The sequence below is a fragment of the Hyla sarda genome, chromosome 4, assembly GCF_029499605.1.
Source record: "Hyla sarda isolate aHylSar1 chromosome 4, aHylSar1.hap1, whole genome shotgun sequence".
Classification (NCBI taxonomy): Eukaryota; Metazoa; Chordata; class Amphibia; order Anura; family Hylidae; genus Hyla; species Hyla sarda.
The window spans coordinates 33,155,131-33,180,375 of NC_079192.1; the positions used below are offsets into that span (position 1 = coordinate 33,155,131).

Sequence of the window (25,245 nt, forward strand, 5' to 3'; positions counted from 1 at the left end):
TGTGAAAAAAAATCCATTCAGCAGTCACTAATATCCAAAAATACTTCCACAGCAACCTGAAAATGCAACTGGATTGCTTTGATATTATTTTGTAGATTGTTATATCTCTAGCTGTCTTCTACAAAATACATCTAGTTTTCCTGTTAAAGCTTAATAGCACTAAATTCAATCCTATAAATGCAGTCCTATTATAATGAGATACTCGGCATTACTATAAAATGCAGTCCTGAAAGATCCAACTCTTTCACAGTAATTAATTAAGAGTCCAGATCAGATTTTGGCTGGGATTAATCTTTCCTTTCACACATGGCGATCAGTGGGAGGGGGCGTGCATAAGTAGGGGGGCAAGTCTTGTCAAAATAAACACAAATACAGACGGTCTGAAGAGAGAGAGCAAAAGGGAGAGAGAGAGAGGGGAGTGAGCAGCGGCTGTGACACAGTCCTTACTTGGCACCATTATGCAATGCAGTAAATTATTAGATATGGCAACACACGTTTCCTAATATCTAAGCTAACCAGCATTACATATAACATGTAGATACATACACAGAGATCTAAACTTAGATCTTGATAAATACATTTCCACTGAAATTTGTAAATAAGTTTCAAGCTGCCGGCCACAATTAGGGATCTATGGATTCCAATGATATGTCGATATATTACCACTTTGTAATTTCTCTTAGATGCTATTTTGTGGTGTTAAAGCTATTGTTGATTGAAGAAAATCTAACAGCTTCTCATAGATTTTGGTTGACCAATGAAAAACCAACCTAACCATGCAATGATAATTAAGATACTGTTGGAGTTACCCCACATCTAAATTAAGCATCGCTTAAAATTCAAGTTGACAATACAAAGTATGTAACACGTGACACTAAAGAACTTGAAATGGCCAAACAAATGAAACTGTCTGCTGAATAGTTGTCAGTATTTCTTCCGATTCTACCTTAAACATGTACTGCGCTGAGCATGTACATTCTTCAGTGAAGATTGGGGCCAGATCCCGCTGGCAGTGTTTTATCCCCTGCTGGAACAAAGGATCGGCTATGTGAAATCCAAGATGCCAGATCTGTTTTTCCACTGACATCTGCTATTGGGGAGAGACTTAAGGCACCCCATACACATAAGACCCTTAGCTAAATTGGACACAATCAATGAGATCAGACAATTTATGTCTTATGTGTTTGACCAGTTTAACTATAGAGACTAGAGAGTGCAGAGGTAGCAGTTGTATTGGGGACCTGAGGGGGACCCAAGGCAGTTCTGCCACATAAGAAGATACCAATATTGTACATGGCCGACTTTACATTGAGGCCCAGAAGCTGCTAGATAAGCCTCTTGAGTTTAACAGTCATAATCCTATCTAATTTAATATGGTGTATGCAACAATCAATAGACCAGTTATATTTAAGACTTCACACCTAAATATAGATCGATATTTGTTTTATACTTTTAGAAGCACAGCATTCACTAAACTTAATATTTTGAAAACCAAGCTTGTAAAACATGCACTAGCCAGTAGTAGACCTCCTGACGAAGTGGGGAGACCCACGAAACGACATCCGTTGAGGGTGCACGGTGTTCCTGGATGGCCTGTGGGAACATGCCTGCTACAGGTAATGTATGATGGATATTTTTATACATGATTTTGTACTGATGTAAACATTGCCGTACCGATGTAAAGGGGGATATATTATTGTGCAGTGTTCCTGATATTTACCATCTGATTATATTCAGGACCAGGGAACCGGTGCCATTTCTGGGGTATATGTTTTTTAGGGGTGGGGTTGTCTGTCTCCTTTTTTTGTATTGTTAATTGTGGTGAGATTATCAATAAAATGTATACATTTTTTGCATTAATTTTGCATTATTGGTGGTTACTTTTGTGGTGACAATTGTAGGAGCATTATTATAGGAGTTTTTGTTGCCATTTCTATTGGTGTTATAATTCAGAAGAGTGTAGGTTTATATATATACTAGCCATTAGTAAAGACTGTTATTGATATTCTAACTATTCAAAAAAAAAAAAAAAAGGAAGACTTGTATGTTGCAACCAATCACTATGTGAGATACAGTTTGGTGCTTCTAGAGTTACTTAAATCACTTTGTACTTTTAGATGATGTGGAGGCAACATGACTCCCCGACACCAGTAAACCAGAAGCTACTTAACATGGAATGAATTTGTTTCTATTGATGAAGATCCAAAAAAGACTAAAATAATAAGCCATCATGTGCTTCCAACAATTTTGCTGGCCCTTCCAACCAGGACTACTAAATTCTGTAGACTGTTTAATATTACAAGATTTACTGCTTGCCAATGGTAATTTGCTCATATTAGGAGAATAGGCCCTTCTTTATAGACTAAAGTGAAGCTTCATCTTTAAGATTTTCATTGTGGACTGAATAGTTCAAACGTGATACTGTTGGTGAAGGAATGTTCTAGCAACTGCTTTTTAAACCAGTCTTTAGAAAGGCACCTTTCTAAATACATCTACAGTAGTATATAGTAGTAGTATACATCTAAGTACTCTTATGCCAATATCTTCTTTCCTAAGTCATGATAGTCATCTAAATAGATGTGGTCACCACAAATATATATATACTTTTAGTACACACCTCTTCCGGTATAGTGCTCTTTTCTCTTCTGCTAATATTACACATTTGACATGTATGTATTACTTGGCAGAATGGACTGGGGATTTCTTCGTCAATTAATCTATACATTCCTCCTTCTCTGCCACCTGAAAAAATAATTTAGAGGATGCTTGAAGAGAGATCTATCATCTCTGAATGGAATGAACAATTTTGTACAGTTCAGTGCCATGATTGAATAGATCAGAACCAGGAATTCACAGAACACAGTTATAAATGAATGGCGATGTGGGTAATCCTGTAGATTAGTGTCATGATTGTAGAGATTATAGCACAATTTACTGATCACCTTTATGGTTGCATGTTTCTGTATTACGGTTGTATAGATCAGTCGTATGATTGGACAGATGGGGCCAAGTTAATGGTTGAAGGGCACAGTTGAATTGGTTTCCTTTGTGTTTAGTGTACCATAGGTTCCTATGTCCGAGTTGGTAGCATGTGGCTATGACAATACCTGGTGGGTGCAATTTTCAAAAACGTTTTAATGGCTGCACAATTTTGCACATAAACTGCAGTTTCACCTTCAAAACCACCGTGTACCTGCAAAATGATTTTGCCATTAACAATCTGAAAACTGTTCCCACCATACATCAGTCCTTGGGCAAATTTGGATAACCTGTGTGTGGGACTATACCCGAAATCAGTGACAAGACTGGTAGGTATCATTAATGGTTTCCTTGTATAATGTGAGCAGTGCTATGAAAGGTATTGAATACTCTAAATATATAAAAATAACATGGGAAAGATGTATCCATAGACTTTAGGACATATCTTATTTTACACATGCATTTTTATTTGTATTTTTATTTGTTCATTCAGCAAAAATGGGCCATAAAAATGGGGCCCTTTTTTTGCTTATTATGGACAAAAATGTGTGCGTAAACTATATCTAAGATGTGTGAACTTAGGCTAAACTATGGTATTTTAGCATCAGGTTTAACCCCTTAAGGACCTAGCCCATTTCCACATTAAAGGCCCGAGCATTTTTGCACATCTGACCACTGTCGCTGTAAGCATTATAACTCTGGGATGCTTTTACTTTTCATTCTAATTCTGAGATAGTTTTTTCGGGATATATTCTACTTTATGTTAGTGGTAAATTTTAAAATTCCCAAATTTGATAAAAATTTGAAAATTTAGCATTTTTGTAAATTTGAAACTCTCTGCTTATAAGGAAAATGGACATGCCAAATACATTATATATTGATTCACATATACAATATGTCTACTTTATGTTTGCATCATAAAGTTGACATGTTTTTACTTTTGGAAGACATCAGAGGGCTTCAAAGTTCAGCAGCAATTTTCCAATTTTTCACAAAATTTTCCAAATCAGAATTTTTCAGGGACCAGTTCAGTTTTGAAGTGGATTTGGATTAGAAATACTCCATAAATGACCCCATTATAAAAACTGCACCCTCAAAGTATTTAAAATGACATTCAGAAAGTGTGTTAACCCTTTAGGTGTTTCACAGGAACAGCAGCAAAGTGAAGGAGAAAATTCTAAATCTTCATTTTTTACACTAAAAGGTTATTGTAGACCCAGTTTTTACTAGGGGTAAAAGAAGAGAAACCACCCTAAAATTTGTAACCCGATTTCTCTCGAGTAAGGAAATACCTCATATGTGTATGTTAAGTGCTCTGTGGGTACACTAGAGGGCTCAGAAGGGAAGGAGCGACAATGGGATTTTGGAGAGTGAGTTTTTCTGAAATGGTTTTTGGGGGCATGTCACATTTGGGAAGCCCCTATGTTGCCAGGATGAAAAAAAAAAACCACATGGCATACTATTTTGGAAACTACACCCCTCAAGGAATGTAACAAGGGGTACAGTGAGCCTTTACAACCCACAGGTATTTGATGACTTTTCGTTAAATTTGGATGTGTAAATGAATTATTTTTTCACTAAAATGCTGGTTTTTCCCAAAATTTTACATTTTTAAAAGGGGTAATAGTCATAATGCCTCTCAAAATTTTTAACCCCATCTCTTCTGAGTATGGATATACACCATGTGTGGATGTCAAGTGCACTGCAGGCGCACTACAATGCTCAGAAGAGGAGGAGTCACATTTGGCTTTTGGAAAGCAAATGTTGCTGAAATGGTTTTTGGGGGGGCATGCCGCATTTAGGAAGCCCCTATGGTGCCGGAACAGAAAAAAAAGGAAAACCCACATGGCATACTATTTTGGAAACTACACCCTTCAAGGCACGTAACAAGGGGTACAGTGAGCCTTAACATCCCACAGGTGTTGGATGTAAAAATGAAAAATTAGATTTTTAGGAATTAGGAATAATGACAATGGGGGCCAGTATGAGGGGAATAATGACAATGGGGGCCAATATGAGGGGAATAATGACAATGGGGGCCAATATGAGAGGAATAATGACAATGCGGGCCAATATGAAGGGAATAATGACAATGGGGGCCAATATAAGGGTAATAATGGACAATGGGGGCCAATCTGAGGGTAATAATGGACAATGGGGGCCAATATGAGGGGAATAATGGACAATGGGGGCAAATATGAAGGGAATAATGGACAATGGGGGCCAATATGAGGGGAATAATGGACAATGGGGACCAATATGAGGGGAATAATTGACAATGGGGACAAATATGAGGGGAGTAATGTACAATGGGGGTCAATATGAGGGGAGTAATGCACAACGGGGGCCAATATGAGGGGAGTAATGCACAACGTAGGCCAATATAAGGGCATTAATGCACAATGGGGGCCAATAAGAGGGGAGAAATGTACAACGGGGGCCAATATGAGGGAAATAATGTTCAATGGGGAGGGGCATAACATACTATGGGGGCAAAGTCAAGGGCATATTATACTATGGGGCAATATGACGAGCTTAATATGCTATGGGGCAATGTGACAGGCATAATATACTATCCTGACTTCACAGTGTTTAAGGGGCCCCAAAATTTCTGATGGCAGCCCTGTTCCTATTACTCAATATAGCCTCCCCTATATCTCCTCCTATTACTCCATATAACCTCTCCTATATCTCCTCCTATTACTCCATTTAACCTCTCTTATATCTCCTCCTATTACTCCATATAACCTTCCTATATCTCCTCCTGTTAATCTATATAACCTCTCCTATATCTCCTCCTATTACTCCATATAACCTCCCCTATATCTCCTCCTATTACTCCATATAACCTCCCTATATCTCCTCCTATTACTCCATATAACCTCTCCTATATCTCCTTCTATTACTCCATATAACCTCCCTATATCTCCTCCTATTATTTCATATAACCTCTCCTATATCTCCTCCTATTACTCCATATAACCTCCCTATATCTCCTCCTATTACTCCATATAACCTCTCCTATATCTCCTCCTATTACTCCATATAACCTTCCTATATCTCCTCCTATGAATCCATATAATCTCTCCTATATCTCCTCCTATTACTCCATATAACCTCTCCTATATCTCCTCCTATTACTCCATATAACCTCCCTATATCTCCTATTACTCCACATAACCTTCCTATATCTCGTACTATTACTCCAAATAACCTCCCCTATATCTCTTCCTATTACTCCATATAACCTCTCCCTATATCTCCACTTATTACTCCATATAACCTCCACTATATCTCCTCCTATTACTCCTTATAACATCTCCTATATCTCATCCTATTACTCCATAAAACCTCTTCTATATCACCATCTATTATTCCATATAACCTCTCATATATCTCCTCTTATTATTCCATATAACCTCCCTATATCTCCTCCTATTACTCCTTATAACCTCCCTATATCTCCTCCTATTATTCCTTATAACCTCCCTATATCTCCTCCTATTACTCCATATATCCTCCCTATATCTCCTCCTATTACTCCATTTAACCTCCCTATATCTCCTCATATTACTCCATATAACCTCCCTATATCTCCTTCTATTACTCCATATAACCTCTCTTATTTCTCCTCCTATTACTCCTTATAACCTCTCCTATATCTCCTCCTATTACTCCATATAATCTCCCCTATATCTCCTCCTATTACTCCATATGACCTCTCCTATATCTCCTCCTATTACTCCATATAACCTCCCCTATATCTCCTCCTATTACTCCATATATCCTCCCTATATCTCCTCCTATTACTCCATATATCCTCTCCTATATCTCCTCCTATTACTCCATATAACTTCTCCATATATCTCCTCCTATTACTCCATATAACCTCTCCTATATCTCCTCCTATTACTCCATATAACTTCTCCCTATATCTCCTCCTATTACTCCATATAACCTCTCCTATATCTCCTCCTATTACTCCATATAACCTCTCCTATATCTCCTCCTATTACTCCATATAACCTCCTCTATATCTCCTCCTATTACTCCATATAACCTCCCTATATCTCCTCCTATTACTCCATATAACCTCTCCTATAATTTCCTCCAATTACTCCATATAACCTCTCCTATATCTCATCCTATTACTCCATATAACCTCTCCTATATCTCCTCCTATTACTCCATATAACCTCCCTATATCTCCTCCTATTACTCCATATAACCTCTCCTATATCTCCTCCTTTTACTCCATATAACTTCTCCTATATATCCATCTGTTACTTGATATAACCTCTCCTATATCTCCTCCTATTACTCCAAATAAACTCTCCTTTATCTCCTCCTATTACTCCATATAACCTCCCTATATCGCCTCCTGTTACTCCATATAACCTCCCTATATCTCCTCCTATTACTCCATATAATCTCCCCTATATCTCCTCCTATTACTATATATAACCTCCCCTATATCTTCTCCTATTACTCCATATAACTTTTCCCTATATCTCCTCCTATTACTCCATATAAGGTCTCCTATATCTCCTCCTATTACTCCATATAAGGTCTCCTATATCTCCTCCTATTACTCCATATAACCTTCCCTTATCCCCTCCTATTACTCCATATAGCTTCTACTATATCTCCTATGACTCCATATAACCCCCTATATCTCCTCATATTACTCTATATAACCTCCCCTATATCTCCTCCTATTACTCCCTGTAACCTCCCCTATATCTCCTCCTATTACTCCATATAACCTCCCCTATATCTCATTCTATTACTCCATGTAACCTCCTCTACAGTGGAGATCAAAAGTTTGGGCACCCCAGGTAAAAATTTGTATTAATCTGCATAAAGAAGCTGTGGAAAGATGTAACAATCTCCAAAAGGCATCAAATTGCAGATTAGACATTCTTACAATATGTCAACAAAAGTTAGATTTTATTTTCATCATTTACACTTTCAAAATAACAGAAAACGAAAAAAATGGTGTCTGCAAAAGTTGGAGCACCCTGCAGAGTTAATATCTTATACTGCCCCCTTTGGCAAGTATCACCGCTTTTTTTAGCCAGCCAAGAGTCTTTCAATTCTTGTTTGAGGTATCTTTGCCCATTCTTCCTTCCAAAAGTCTTTCAGTTCTTTGAGATTTCTGGGCTGTCTGTCATGCACTGCTCTTTTAAAGGGGTACTCCGGTGCTTAGACATCTTATCCCCTATCCAAAGGATAGGGGATAAGATGCCTGATCGTGGGAGTCCCGCCACTGGGGACCCCCGGGATCTTGCACGCGGCACCCTGTTTGTAATCAGTGCCCGGAACGTGTTCGCTCCGGGTCTGTCACGCCCCCTCCCGTAGCCTTGCATTGAGGGGCGGAGCGTGACGTTACACGGGGGGCGGAGGCGTGACGTTACACGCCGCCGGTAATCAGACCCGGAGCGAACATGCTCCGGGGACTGATTACAAATGGGTGCCGCGTGCAAGATCCTGGGGGTCCCCAGCGGCGGGACTCCCGAGATCAGGCATCGTATCCCCTGTCCTTTGGATAGGGGATAAGATGTCTAAGCACCGGAGAACCCTTTTAAGGTCTATCCATAGATTTTCAATTATGTTGAGGTCAGGAGATTGTAAAGGCAATGGCAAAACCTTCAGTTTACGCCTCTTGATGTAATTACCCGTGGATTTTGAGGTGTGTTTAGGATCATTATCCATTTGTAGAAGCCATCTTCTCTTTAACTTCAGCTTTTTCACAGATGGCATCAAGTTAGCATCCAAAATTTGCTGAAATTTTATTGAATCCATTTTTCCTTCTACTCGTGAGATGTTCCCTGTGCCAATGGCTGCAATACAACCCCAAAGCATGATTGATCCACCCCCATGCATAACAGTTGGACAGAGGTTCTTTTCATTCAATTCTGTTCCCCTTCTTTTCCAAACGTACCTTTGCTCATTCTGGCCAAAAAGTTCAATTTTTACCTCATCGGTCCACAGAACTTGTTTCCAAAATGCATCAGGCTTGTCTATATGTTCATTTGCAAATTTCTAATGCTGATTTTTGTGGTGAGGACGTAGAAGAGGTTTTCTTCTGATGACTCTTCCATGAAGACCATATTTGTACAAGTATCTCTTTATAGTGGAATAGTTTACCACAACTCCAGTGTCTGCCAGATCTTTCTGGAGGGATTGCGCAGTCAAACGTGGGTTTTGAATTGTTTTTCTCACAATCCTGCGAGCTGTTCTGTCTGATATTTTTCTTGGTCTTCCAGATCTTGCTTTAACTTCCACTGTTCCTGATGACTGCCATTTCTTAATTACATTCCGAACAGAGGATATTGACGTCTGAAAAAGTTTTGCTATCTTCTTATAGCCTTCTCCAGCTTTGTGAGCGTCAACTATTTTCAGTTTCAGATTTCTAGACAACTGCTTAGAAGAACCCATGGTGCTGATTGTTGGGGCAAGGTCAGATGAGTCTGGGCATTTAAAACCTTTGAGATTCACATCACCTGGTCTTCCCAGATGATGATTGAGAACAATCCATGACACTGGCAGGTCTCAGCTTTGCAAAGGGGGCAGTGCATGCTATAAATTCCGCAGGATGCCCAACCTTTTGCAGACGCCATTTTTTTGTTTTCTGTTATTTTGAAAGTATAAATGATGGAAATAAAATCTAACTTTTGTTGACATATTATAAGAATTTCTAATCTGTAATTTGATGCCTTTTGGAGATTTTTTAATCTTTCCTTGGCTTCTTTATGCACATTAATACATATTTTTACCTGGGATGCCCAAACTTTTGATCCCCACTGTATATCTCCTCCTATTACTCCATATAACCTTTCCTATATCTCCTCCTATTACTCCATATAACTTCCCTATATCTCCTCCTATTACTCCATATGACCTCTCCTATATCTCCTCCCATTACTCCATATTATCTCCCTATATCTCCTCCTATTACTCCATATAACCTCTCCTATATCTCCTCCTATTACTCCATATAACCTCTCCTATATCTCAAACTATTACTCCATATAACCTCTCCTATATCTCAAACTATTACTTCATATAACCTCTCCTATATCTCCTCCTATTACTCCGTATAACCTTCCTATATCTCCTCCTATTACTCCATATAACCTCCCTATATCTCCTCCTATTACTCCATATATGCTCTCCCTATATATCCTCCTATTACTCAATATAACCTCCCTATATCTCCTCCTATTACTTCATTTAACCTCCCTATATCTCCTCTTGTTACTCCATATAACCTCCCCTATATCTCCTCCTATTACTCCATATAACCTCTCCTATATCTTCTCCTATTACTCCATATAACCTCTCCTATATCTCCTCCTATTACTCCATATAACCTCCCTATATCTCCTGCTATTACTCCATATAACCTCCCCTATATCTCCTCCTATTACTCCATATAATCTCTCCTATATCTCCTCCTATTACTCCATATAACCTCCCCTATATCTCCTCCTATTACTCCATATGACCTCTCCTATATCTCCTCCTATTACTCCATATAACCTTCCTTTATCTCCTCCTATTACTCCATATATCCTCACTATATCTCCTCCTATTACTCCATATAACCTCTCCTAACATATCCTCCTATTACTCCATATAACCTCTCCTATATCTCCTCCTATTACTCCATTTAACCTCTCCTATATCTCCTCCTATTACTCCATATAACCTCCCTATATCTCCTCCTATTACTCCATATAACCTCCCTATATCTCCTCCTATTACTTCATATAACCTCTCCTATATCTCCTCCTATTACTCCATAAAACCTCCCTATATCTCCTCCTATTACTCCATATAACCTCCTCTATATCTCCTCCTATTACTCCATATAACCTTCCTATATCTCCTCCTATTACTCCATATAACCTCTCCTATATCTCCTCCTATTACTCCATATAACCTCTCCTATATCTCCTCCTATTACTCCATATAACCTCCCCTTTATCTCCTCCTATTACTCTATATAACCTCTCCTATATCTCCTCCTATTACTCCATATAACCTCCATATATCTCCTCCTATTACTTCATATAACCTCCCTATATCTCCTCCTATTACTCCATATAACCTCTCCTGTATTTTCTCCTATTACTCCATATAACCTCCATATATCTCCTCCTATTACTCCATATAACCTCCCTATATCTCCTCCTATTACTCCATATAACCTCCCTATATCTCCTCCTATTACTCCATATAACCTCCCTATATCTCCTCCTATTACTCTATATAACCTCCTCTATATCTCCTCCTATTACTCCATATAACCTCCCTATATCTCCTCCTATTACTCCATATAACCTCCCTATGTCTCCTCCTATTACTCCATATAACCTCCCTATATCTCCTCCTATTACTCTATATAACCTCCTCTATATCTCCTCCTGTTACTCCATATAACCTCCTCTATATCTTCTCCTATTACTCCATATAACCTCCCTATATCTCCTTCTATTACTCCATATAACCTCCCTATATCTCCTCCTATTACTCCATATAACCTCCCTATATCTCCTCCTATTACTCCATATAACCTCTTCTATATCTACTCCTATTACTCCATATAACCTCCCTATATCTCCTCCTATTACTCCATATAACCTCTTCTATATCTACTCCTATTACTCCATATAACCTCCCTATATCTCCTGCTATTACTCCATATAACCTCTTCTATATCTACTCCTATTACTCCATATAACCTCCCTATATCTCCTCCTATTACTCCATATAACCTCTTCTATATCTACTCCTATTACTCCATATAACCTCCCTATATCTCCTCCTATTACTCCATATAACCTCTTCTATATCTCCTCCTATTACTCCATATAACCTCTTCTATATCTACTCCTATTACTCCATATAACCTCCCTATATCTCCTCCTATTACTCCATATAACCTCTTCTATATCTACTCCTATTACTCCATATAACCTCCCTATATCTCCTCCTATTACTCCATATAACCTCTCCTATATCTCCTCCTATTACTCCATATAACCTACCTATATCTCCTCCTATTACTCCATATAACCTCTCCTATATCTCCTCCTATTACTCCATATAACCTCCTCTATATCTCCTCCTATTACTCCATATAACCTCCCTATATCTCCTCCTATTACTCCATATAACCTGTCCTATATCTCCTCCTATTACTCCATATAACCTCTCCTATATCTCCTCCTATTACTCTATATAACCTCCCCTATATCTCCTCCTATTACTCCATATAACCTCCCTATATCTCCTCCTATTACTCCATATAACCTCCCTATATCTCCTCCTATTACTCCATATAACCTCTCCTATATCTCCTCCTATTACTTCATATAACCTCTCCTATATCTCCTCCTATTACTCCATATAACCTCCCTATATCTCTTCCTATTACTCCATATAACCTCTCCTATATCTCCTCCTATTACTCCATATAACCTCCCTATATCTCCTCCTATTACTCCATATAATCTCCCTATATCTCCTCCTATTACTCCATATAACGTCCCTATATCTCCTCCTATTACTCCATATAACGTCCCTATATCTCCTCCTATTACTCCATATAATCTCCCTATATCTCCTCCTATTACTCCATATAACCTCCCTATATCTCCTCCTATTACTCCATATAATCTCCCTATATCTCCTCCTATTACTCCATATAACCTCTCCTATATCTCCTCCTATTACTCCATATAACCTCTCCTATATCTCCTCCTATTACTCCATATAATCTCCCTATATCTCCTCCTATTACTCCATATAACCTCTCCTATATCTCCTCCTATTACTCCATATAACGTCCCTATATCTCCTCCTATTACTCCATATAATCTCCCTATATCTCCTCCTATTACTCCATATAACCTCTCCTATATCTCCTCCTATTACTCCATATAACCTCTCCTATATCTCCTCCTATTACTCCATATAACCTCCCTATATCTCCTCCTATTACTCCATATAACCTCCTATATCTCCTCCTATTACTCCATATAACCTCTCCTATATCTCCTCCTATTACTCCATATAACCTCTCCTATATCTCCTCCTATTACTCCATATAACCTCTCCTATATCTCCTCCTATTACTCCATATAACCTCTCCTATATCTCCTCGTATTACTCCACATAACCTCCATATATCTCTATCCATTACTTCATAGAATTTCTCCCTGTAGCTACACATTATTTTGTATATCTCCTCATATTAGTATACTATACATTTACTATTTACTCAAATCTCTAAGTATCCATAAATCATTGTAAAATGTCCCATTATTGATATAATGTATTTGTAAAATAGTCATTATTTAGGTTGCTGTCACTTTAATTCAGGAATGGAAAAGAAGTGACAGAACTTCCCAGACTTGTAGAAAAGAGCAGTCTTTTCTGCCTTATGGAAATATATCCACATTTGTTTTCCTTTCGTATCTTTGCTGATGTTAGACATTTAAGTATATGCAAACTGATATGCGCCTTTCTGCTTCCTCAATGTTTATTTTTAAGTTGAGGTCAAACTACTGTATTGTGACTTATTCTTAAATATTTACATGGCCCATATAGGGTTTTCAACTTTATTCTATAAACCATGGATACGATTTAAGCAAACCTTACTTTCATCTATTCTACATGGACTTTCCAATGAGAGAACCGGGAAACACATTCCATAAGCTAATGCTGTGTATTCTAAAGTGCAGCCTTATGGTGACAGTAGTTGTACGTTTATAGTTCTTGATATTACAAATTTTACGTGTCTATTTGCATTTTATCTTTTAAATTTATAAACAGGAAAGTATAAAAAGCTGAATAAAAATGCACGGCCCTTGTATAATTATTATACCAATAAAAATGTTTTAAATATTTTAAATTACTCACACACACACACATATATATATATATATATATATATATATATATATATTGTACTGCATGTAAAGATACATGACTGATTTCTTACGCAGGTGTCCTTATGTCTACCATAATTCCAGATAAATAATCATGGCATATTTTCATAATGTGCATTATATCTCGAATATATAATTATTATGTAAAATGCATTTAGCCAGACATAAATATTTTAAAGCAGAGTATGCACATGGTATTTGTCACAATAGGAACGTCTGTCCTAAATCCTGTCTACCATATGTTGCTATATACTATTACTTTCCTCCTGTATTATCCATAGTACATCACTGCTATATATGGAATAGGCAATCTGATACCAGTAATGATAATTAATAGTAATTAATAGCATGTTAATTCTCGTGTTGTCCTGGCATTTCCACATGGAACTTTTTGGCCCCCATGTCCAAACATTCATATGCAAAGTAAGGAATAGTGACACGTAGTGACCAGCACCTTCCAAAGGACTGTCACCTCTAGATTACAGTCTGAGCACCATGACACAGTAGTACTTTGCTAAAACCGCACATATATAGATATTTACATTGCTAGAGGTGATTCAAACATGTATATTATCCTTTTACATAGCTACTTTATAGGCGCCAAATAAACATGCACTGATGTTATGAGATAGAACGAAATGATCGGTGCCATCAAAAAAGTCAGTCCTTTAGTTACGGGAAGTTATAACAGGTTGTGCACAAATGCTGCCTATTCGCTGCGCCCCTTAATGGTGTACCCCACTCAGCATGCCTACTTATAACTAAGTGGAATTGCCAAATACCTTTACCTGATGATTGGACCTACCAGGACCTCACCTGCAATTATTAAAAGTGTTGTAATCATATTAACCTGCAGAAAATGTTGTAGCCCAAATCATTGTTCTTTAAATAGAAGGTACATATAAGTGACATACATATAACACATGCAAACACATGTATCAAGCACATAAATACATACGCACATACATTTCAAATATGCATAGTCTAAATACCACTGAGTATGCAAGTATACAAAAAATATCACAAGTACATATTTCACTTTTATCAGTAAAAGGAAGTCTGTATTTCTCCATATGCCCGGCCTGTCGTAGGAATCTAGGACCAGGGTAAAGGTCACTCCTACCTGGGGTCTGGCAGTGTTATGCCAACATCAAGCAGAGCCGGGCCAGTTTTAAGGGATATTGGAATAAATCTTCAACCGATTTTTTTTTTACAGTTTTTTGTTGTCCCCTAAGGAAGAGCCACCCACATTATTTTTGCATAAAAAGGGAAAAAAAACCATGATGACTTAATAATATTAAGATGGCACATACCAGTGAGAGAACAGAGGATGACACACTTCTGCCAACGGGTGCAAAAGAGAGAGAGAGAGAAAAAACAGAACCCTTAAGTTTCCAATCAGAGAAAAGTTTTTTAGACTTCTTGTTCGGGGACAAAAAGAAAAGTAAAAAAGAAAGCATAGGAAAAAAAACTAAACAAAGGAATAAAGAAAAAAAGTGACTAAACAGACAGAAAGAGGGGATGTTGCTTAGAGAGAGAGAGTCAGCAGAGAGAAATAGCTTATTGAGGACAATAAATAGAGAGTTAAAAAAAAATGGTGGGAAAAAAAGGCGCCTGGTAAACCTTACATCTCCTGATCCTTTCTCCTCTCCTTGAATTGCTTTTACTCTAACACCCAGTCCGAAATGCAGGGAAGTCAGCGTTGGAACACTGGAATCCTGCCATCTTCTTTGCGAGCCAGCCTGTAGATTTCTCAGCTGCAGTCAGCCTGCAATACACTTTTACAGGAAGGGGGGGACAGAGAGAGTGTGTGCGTGTGTGTGCAAGAGGGAGAGACACCGTGGATGTCTCTTTTTTTTTTTTTTTCCCCAAGTACCGTAAGTTTATTATTTTTCCCCTTCTCTTTTTTTTTTTGCCTTTTTAATTAAGAATCTCAATTTTTTATTTGCTTTATACACCACTTTTCTTCTTTTCTTTTTTTCTTTTTTTTTCACTCGCTTGCCATTTTGGTGCCAGCTCTGATGTTGGCATGAGTTGAACATTTTTTTTTCTTGGCTGGGCTGTCGCTCCCCCCTTTCCCCTTACCCCCAGCTCCTCCACCCCTTCCAAACTCTGTATCTACGCCCTGCCCTCTGTCTCTCTCTCTCTCTCTCTCTCTCTCTCTCCCCCTCTCTCTCTTTCTCTTTTTCTATCCTTTTCTGTGTCTCTCTCTAGCTGCCCACTATTGCACTCAGGCTATCTATGTGTTTCTCTTTAGTTTTTGTTTAGTTCTTTGCCAACTGTCTCTCAGACTTTCCTTGTTTAGTCTCCACGCCTTCTTTCTCTCTCGCTCTCTTTAGTCTGTCTCTTGTCCTATGTTGCCCCCTCATACACATGTGCCTCTCTCTTTAATTCCAAGATGGAGAGAGTGCCAGGCTATAACTGAAGTCGTGATTGAATTATTAATAGGAGAATTAAAGTAGTTTTGACATTGTGTAATCTCCATGTGTGACTCTGTGCCATGGGTAAAACTGGGTGGGTACAGGCTGCACAGGCAGGGAGTTAGTGCCAGGAGCCAGAACTATAGTGAATAAAAAAAAAATAATTCAGACAAACAAAAAGTGCTCGGATAGTAAGGAGGTTGAACCACAAGTAACGTTGATAAGCAAAGCTGAAGTGGAGACGAAGAGATCTGTAACTGGAGAGAAGAGGACGGTGAAGTGGAAAGTTTGAAGTTTTGCCCTTGCAAATAATTGTGTACGCTAAATTAGGCGTAAATAATGCGAGAAGGTAGAAGGAGAGAATTTTGCAGCTGGCTCTGGCTTTGAAGGTGTGTATGTGGGGTAAGGGGACGGTTTAGATGATTTGGGGAGGGGGGAAGGATTTTGGGGGCAAAGTTAAGTCACTTTCCTGCAACCTTAGTTAACCCTTGTGGAATGATGCAGAGGAATGTGGCCGTATAACATGTGATAGAACAGATTAAGGGGACAAAGGTCCCTTGGGTGATATGAAAGGTAGACTACGGCTGTGTGTGAGCTGGGGTGACACACCACCTGGAAACTACATAGTGTATTGTGAAGGGGCGGGGAAAAGAAGAGGGGGGGTTAGGTGAATAGAAGGAAAGGAAGCGAAAGAAGGGGGTTGGCTAATAAAAAGTGAGAGAGGACAGGAACACGGTAGAGTAAACAAAGGCAATGATTTTCTATTTTTTCTGAGAAGGAAATGAATAAGCTCAAAGGGTTGGAGAAGCTAAAATTGCAAAGATACAAGTATATAAGATGAACAATGAGCTGAGTGAGAGAGTGATCTGGAACAAAGGGTCGATATATGAGATAATTGAGAGTATGAGATTAACTAGGTATAGTACTCAGAGGGATTTTATTTTTTGGGGATAGAAGCAGGAGGGGATGAATATTTAGTTTATCCAAACTACTCCAAGAACACAGGAAATGAATGTGCGAGTATTCAGGAAATCAACGTACTGGCTGTAAAATGTGAGTGTATGAGGGAATTATAAACAAATCAAGTATAGAAAGGGAGTATGGGAGTGTGGGACGAGTAAGAATACTCCATGAGTAAGAGAAAGGGGGGGGGGGGGATATGAAAGTAGCTACACATAGAAGTACTGAGCAAAAAAGTACTTGGGAGCATTTCACATGATACTCATTCCAGTATGTGAGCCTAGGATTGTGGAGGGATTTAGAGAACTCTCCACGAGTAAGAGAAAAGGAGAATATGAGAGTAACTGCACTTTGAAGCACTGAACAAATAGTACTTGGGAGCATTTCACATGGTGCTCAGGGAGTATGTGGGCATAGGGGTGTGGGAGGAGTGAGAGTACTCCATCAGTAAGAGAATATGAGAGGAACTACACATACCATGGGCATTTCACATGGTACTTAGGGTGTTTGTGCATGATTGTAAGATTACTACAGAAAATGGTGGGTGCAGCTTGTGTTTATACAGTTTTGTATGATTTAGACATATAGGGGAAGATTTATCATTGGCTTTCTGACATTTTATTGGCTGAAATTTGGTGCAAAATTTTGGCGCAGTTAGTTCTTGCGCAAAACAAATTGCATCATTTCAAAATAGACAACTTTGGCAAAAATGACTGTGAAATGCAGAGCTTTATTCTTGACCGTGCAGGATACAAGATGTATTAACTGCATCTTTATTTTAAAAAGATGCAAAAATAATGCTGAAAAAAAATAAACGCAAGTTCATACCACTTCTGCTTTGCCTTAGAAAAATGACATCCTACAGCAAGTGCTGAGGTGATTTTTAATTTATGTAAAATTGATCAAAGTCTGTGTGCCGTTTTGATAAATTTGGCGCACATGAGCCAAAAAACACAGCAAAAAAAAAAAGACTGTGAGGTTGCTGCAGACAGACACATATTGATAAATCTCCCTCATAGATCTTTATGCATACAGACTGTTTTAATAAAATGTGTTAGCGATGCCCATTGCATCAAATTATTTGTATTTGTAGCTGGAATAATTTGCCACATGTATATAAGCACATTATTTATAAGCACACTTTTTATGCATATGGTCAATAGGGGAGATTTATCAATGTCGGTGTGAGGTAGAAATCATTTCAACCCTGTCAGTGCTTTCTATGTTTTGCATGTCTGTGCAAAATGTATCAACCGTGCGCAAGCTTGTTGATAAATTTTGCTCAAACATAGACATTCCATCATGTTTCTGACACATTGGTATGTGCACTCCTCTGTGTTCTATATTTGCGCAAAATATGTTGCCTTTGCGCAAAGTTTTAATATCTACACAAAAAAATGCTCAATAGTAAATTAGTGTGTAAAGCATTTTTCTTTCTATGGTACACGAGACGCAATGAAAGTCACTGCACAAATATTTGCGCAAAAGAAAATACACACGAAAAAGGCGTAAACTCAGTGAGAAATGTCCCCCAATATGTACATGACAATAGATACGAGTAGATTTTGCAAATGAGAACTTATGAAAATAACACAAAATACAGAAAAAAGCAGTAATAACGTATATGAAGAGTACTTAGTCTGGAATTTATCAAATGATAATGTATGATGTATAAAGGATTTATGATTTTAATTTAACAAGGCCTCTGCAAACTGAAAGGAGCAATCTGATTGGTTGCTATGGGCAACTGGGCCACTTTTCCTTTGCACAGGTTTTGATAAATCTCCCTCACTGAGAGTTTTAAATGATGGCTTTTAATGGTGCATGGACTGCAAAGGATTATGGCTGCAATTCGATCAGTTGTATGGCAGTAACCAGGGTATAGGCACATATTGTGGGGCCTATAAATGTGCTGAGGATAGACAAAATAAGGGTGGTATATCACGGTTTTAGGTCCAGTCACAAAACCCAATATGGGCCAAAAATTAGCCGACTGGAGTCACTATCTGATTCCAGTCAGCTCATTCAAATGAATGTCATACGGGCCAGGGCCAACTGGGATACGGGAGCGCCCGGTTTTCCCATTTCCCAGCCGGATCCGGTCCCCGTATGTGATAAAGGTAGTGTGAACCCAGCCTAATCCGGGAAAAGAACAGTGGTATGAGAAAGCAAGAATATGAAAACAACCATGACAAAGAGTTTATTATTAATAATAATAATAATAATATTTATTTATATAGCACCAGTAGGTTCGGCAGCACTTTACAGTTTTGGGGGTACAAATAAAAACAAATATCAGACATTACATTATTACACACTAAATACTCAAATAGGAGGAATGAGGGCCCTGTTTACAAAATCTTACAGACTATTAGGAATGGAGTTGAGATGTGGTGGCCCAGTACAGGAGTTGTTACCCCGTACCCTTGCTGCCCTGTCAGGCAGCCTCCCTGCAGTGTCCCCTGGGCCCCTCCCGGCATCTGTTCTCTGTAATTGTATATTATCCCCTATGTTATGTAAATAAGAATTTTGTATCTTGAAGAAAGGTTAACATGTGATCACCAGTTGTCATGTGATTGTTACCCAGGAGGTATCAGTGACCAGGTGACTTAAGGGTGACCAATGGGAACCCACCAGAGTCTCCCCCATAAAGACCCTGGGAGAAGTCTCTTCTCTCTCTTAGTTCCTGAGTCTTTGCTGAGGTGCAGTGGAGCCTAAGAGTCTGGAGTCACAGGAGCCTCAAGTCAAGTCTGCAGCCACAAGTTACAAGTCTACAAGTAAGCTAAAGTCACCGCTTAGTCTGTCTCCAGTCAAGTCAGTCACTGTCATCTATTGTCAAGTCAACGTGGCCTGCACTAAATTATCCAAAACCACTGCAAGTCCCAGCAAGCCCTTAAGGTCTCTGAAGTCACTGGTCACCTCCGTGGGCCCTGCTACACTGTATAGACTGTACCATCTGTCACTCAGTAAAGCTACAATTGTCCATAACTTGGCATCTGACTCATTTTTGCCCCGTGCCTAGCCCAGGATCCAGCAGCATACCTTTGCACGATATTGAGGATAAACCACGCCCTGGCATAACAAATACAAGGAGTTAATGCCATCTGCCCCTAGGGTTATTCCATTTGCCCTGCATCACACCCCATTACCACAGAGACAAAAGGCAGAAAGTGCTTTGTATGTACAATGGTCCAACAATGTTTTATAAGTAGGGGAGTTTACATAAAGGTGGGTGAAACAGTCACCAACTAATCTTTGAATGTCTTAATAGCATAGAGCACAGTAGGGAGACTGGTAAACATGGCACTTTTGAGACCCAGAGGTCTCAAAAGAGAGTAAAGTGATGGTAGGGGGGACCATTTAGGAAATATTATAGGCCTACATAAAAAGATGTGTCTTTATGGCACATATAAAACTGTGGATGTAAGCGTACCCGTCAGATCCAACAAAATTATTATTTTATATATATATCACTCAGTACCTAATCCTGACCATGTACATCTAATTTTTATGTGTCTAACACCTTTATTTATTTTTTTTATTACACTTTAAATTTAGCTCACTAGTCTGAATTTCTCTCAAAGGGAGGGGGCGTGGCCTCACTATTCAGGTCTCCGCCCCCTCCCTCAGTATGCTGTCTGCTCACATCTCCCCTAGCATTAGCAAAACTACAACTCCCAGCTTGTCCTCACTGACAGTAGCGGGACACAAGCTGACAGTGGGAGGATTTTTCCTCCAGTTTTGAGACCTGCACTCACAGCTGTCAATCAAGGAAGTGTGTCCATGACATGGGTGATGACGCATGGACACAGCAGGACTAGTATGTGTCCAAGCAGGCAGGGGAGACAGTTGTTTGACTGGCTTTTTCAGTATGAAATACTGAACATTTTCTAATGAAAGCAATAGCAAAACCTATTGGTTATACATGCTTTACAACATATCAAAAGTTTTTGTATCTGACAGTGCCCATTTAACTATAAGTCTGAGGGTTTTGGGTATTGCATTTCAGAGAAATGGTGCACAGTCATGGAATGTATCATTCCATGCATATATTCTGTATTTAGATTTGGCTTGCATACATGCCAATTTATCAAAGTGTCACAGGATATATAATAAATTTGAACCTAAAATGGTTGTCTAATATGTACAGTGGTTGCTTTGAATGGTTAATGGATATGTTCGCTTTTAAGTATGCTCCTCACTGAAGTCAACGTGCGCAAAAGTCTGCATCTTATTAAAAAAAAAAGTTGCATTTCATAAATGCTACTTTTTAAAACTGCTGCTTTTCAGATCATACAACGTTAAAAACTCTGTGTTTGTAGTTATTAGTACTCAGTGACACATTCATTACAGGGGTACTCCCCTGCTCAGCGTTTGGAACAAAATGTTCCGAACGCTTAGAGCCGGAGCGGGGAGCTCGTGACGTCATAGCCCCATCCTCATGACATCACACCCCTTCAATGCAAGTCTATGGGAGGGGGCATGAAAGTCCCCTGAGGTGGCGGGGCATCATGAGAGGGTGGGGCAATGACGTCATGAGCCCCCGGCACCCGCTCTAAGCGTTCGGAACATTTTGTTCCAAATGCTGAGCAGCAGAGTACCCCTTTAAAGTACTCAATTTGTTCAGGAAGATAATTTTGAACTTTAGTTTGTACATGAAAGTTGCGATGAGAAATGCAGGGTTATGGGATGAGTGAGCTTACACATACATAGAAAGTAGGAAAGAGAGAAAAGTATGTGACTAGCTGGTCATAGAATTACTAATGGCTAGAAAATAGTATCAGAGTTTTCCTCGGTTTGTAGGTTGTGCATGAATGTAAATAAAGCCTGTTGGCACATTAATAAACTTTGTTGCAGACATTTTTGATGTAAATATGGATTAAGAAATAATGCATACAATAGACATATTGATAAAACCATAGCTGCTTCTATTTTCATAAAGGGGTACTCCGGCGCTAAGACATCTTATCCCCTATCCAAAGGACAGCTGTCACGCCCCCTCCGTAGGTTTGCATTGAGGGGGCAGAGCGTGACGTCACACGGTGGCGGAGCCGTGATGTCACCATGCTCCGTCCCTGTGATCGCTAGTAATCAGACCCGGAACGAGCATGCTCCGGGGGCTGATTCTAATGGGGTGCGGCGTGGAAGATCACAGGGGTACCCCAGCAGCGGGACCTTTGGATAGGGGATAAGATGTCTTAGCACCAGAGTACCCCTTTAGTGTCTGAAACAAGACAAGGCCTTCATTCCGAGAAGGTTGCAGAGTTGAAAGTGGCCCACATTTTTCAATTTGACTGATTTGCCCCTAGAAACCAATCACAGCTCAACTTTAATTTCTCAAATAGCTCTGGTAAAATAAAAGCTGAGCTTTGATCGTTTGTTATGGATAAATAAGAAATTGTTGTCCTCAGAAAGGCATAAATCTGAGCCATTTACTTTATTGTTGAACAATTTAGGCTTTGGTAAACAGTTTTGTTGCAGCCGATGCTACCTGATGGACCCTGTTGTAGTAGTGCCTGTTGGGTTCTCTTGCACTTGTCTGTCATTGCTATATGCTGCACTACTGTTCCAGTCAAATATGACAGGATCTATGGTGGAGTCTTCACTGTTGAAGACAAATCCTAAGTGTCAAAAATAAATTATATATTTGACACAAAAAAATGTCTTTCCTATATTTCCTATGCCTCATTGAATTTATTCTACCACATAGTGTTTCAAATATGGTAGAGAAGACAGGGTGTCAGAGTATGGTTTAAATATGGAAGAAAAGAATATGTCAATATAGAAGTACGGCCTGAGGCAGCGCCCATTAGCGCGATACAGACCGTGGCTGGCGTCTGAACTCCCCCAATTCCACCTACCGCTTCCCTGCAGAAGACCCCCGATAGGGAACCTTACCTGAGAGCTTAGCCCGAAGGATACAGATCGTAAGTGCTGCGTTTTCCTTTTCTTCACTTTGTCACTATTATTTGAATGCTGTTTTATATGTGATGCACCTTAACAGATCCATACCAGGACACTTTTAACACCTCTCCACCTAATGCTTTATACATGATCATTGCATACCTGTATAGTATTTCATCCAGTGCCAATCTCCTCACAATCTACTTCTGTACTTGTCTCCTGGTTATAGTACAATAACCCCCCGCCCTACGATGGCCCCGACATACAATCATTTAAACATACGATAATTTCTCTCAGAGGCCATCGCATGTTGAAGGCAGCATCAACACACAATGCTTTTGTATGTCGGGGCCATCGCATAAACGGCTATCCGACAGGGCAGACTGCTTCAGCTGCCACCGGATAGCTGTTTACAGTGCCCCGTGTGGTCCGCTGACGATCACTTACCTGTCCTCGGGGCTCCGGCGCGTCCTCTTCGGGATCCCCTGCATCGTCGGCGCTCTCCATCGCTGTCATCACGTCGCTGTGCACGCCGTCCCGTCATCCAATAGGAGCGGCGTGCGGAGCGATGTGATGGCGGCGACGGAGAGCGAGGATGCCGGGGAAGCAGAGGCCTTGCCGGAGCGCCGGGGACACCCCGAGGACGCGGCGACAGCGATGGAGGGCGACATCCAGTGCAGCGGTGACGGTCCGGAGTGGCGGGGACAGGTGAGTATAACCTCCAATACCAGTGGTCTTCAACCTGTCGACCTCCAGATGTTGCAAAACTACAACTCCCAGCATGCCCGGACAGCTGTTGGCTGTCCGGGCATGCTGGATGTTGTAGTTTTGCAACATCTGGAGGTGTGCAGGTTGTAGACCACTGTCCTATACTTTACATTGCACGGATCCCTCAACATACGATGGTTTCAACAAACGATGGTCCATTTGGGACGGATTACCATTGTATGTTGAGGGACCACTGTATTTATATGTAATGAAACACAGACATATATATATATATATATATATACATATATATATATATATATATATATATATATATACACATGAATGAAAGATAGTGTTTGTCATTGGAAATAATAGGGGGTTAAAGTCATAGGGGGTATGAGAATAGTAGTACGGTAGACCATGAACTAAGGCCCACATATATCCAGCAATCCAGCTCAGTTTCCCTCTGGGGCAGTAGAAAAGCACAGGAGGGAAACTGATTATTGAACTGATCCCATTTGTTTGAATGAGACTTTTCAGATTTATCCGACACATCAGTTGGGACAATGGATCGCCGGATGAGGAATGTGTCTTGCAGCGTTTCCCTGTCCAGCCTGGACCCAGATAAATTGAGCGCTGGACCCATAGACAACTGGTGCACTAGGCCATCAGTTGTGGCCAGCTTACTGGCCAGATAGCCAGATAAATGTGAACCCAACCTAAGAAAGAAATATGAGAAATGTGTGAGTATGAATGTGACCATGACATAGAAAAAAAATGATGAATGGAACATTGTGGTCTAGTTATCAGAGTGCTCAAAGAATAGAACCTGCCTGAGTTTGATTGCATTCATGAGTCACTATATATGTATTTAAGAATAAGGGAGTTACCAAAAGTATAATAAATGCCGAACAAATATTATAAATACAGATTAACTAAGGGTAGGAGCTATAGAAGGTTTTAGATGGAGGGTTGGTAATACAGAATATATTATGCAAGAATGTGGAAAGTGAGAGATGTAAAAGCATGTACAGTATCTCAAATAAGTGAGTCCACCCTCACATTTTCTTCTATCTTTTCTTAAGACAACACTGAAGAAATGACCCTCTGCTACAATGTAAAGTAGTGAGTGCACAGCCTGTATAACTGTATTAATGTTGTGTCCCCTCTAAATAACTCAACACACAGCCTTTAAAGGGGTACTATGGTGGAAAACTATTTTTTTTAAATCACCTGGTGCCAGAAAGTTAAACAGATTTGTAAATTACTTCTTTATAAAAATCGTATTCCTTCCAGTACTTATCAGCTGC

The 25,245-nt window shown here is 39.5% G+C and overlaps 1 protein-coding gene and 1 long non-coding RNA gene across 6 annotated transcripts in view; one reads left to right on the forward strand and one right to left on the reverse strand.

The window, feature by feature from the left end:
• Positions 1-15,707, reverse strand: part of NFIX (nuclear factor I X) — a 199,006-nt gene extending 183,299 nt beyond the window's left edge. For 2 of the 5 annotated variants that reach the window (XM_056570438.1, XM_056570436.1), the window contains exons 1-2: positions 15,569-15,692; positions 15,254-15,281 (exon numbers count right to left, since the gene is read on the reverse strand). The gene's annotated coding sequence lies outside the window, so the exon portion shown is untranslated. Of the gene's footprint in view, positions 1-2,617; positions 2,743-15,253; positions 15,282-15,568 lie in introns of those variants that run through there. The other 3 variants (XM_056570432.1, XM_056570433.1, XM_056570434.1) reach the window with 3 other exon arrangements.
• LOC130367742 (uncharacterized) overlaps positions 1-25,245 on the forward strand; it is a 429,675-nt gene that overhangs the window by 222,606 nt on the left and 181,824 nt on the right. The window lies entirely within an intron of this gene.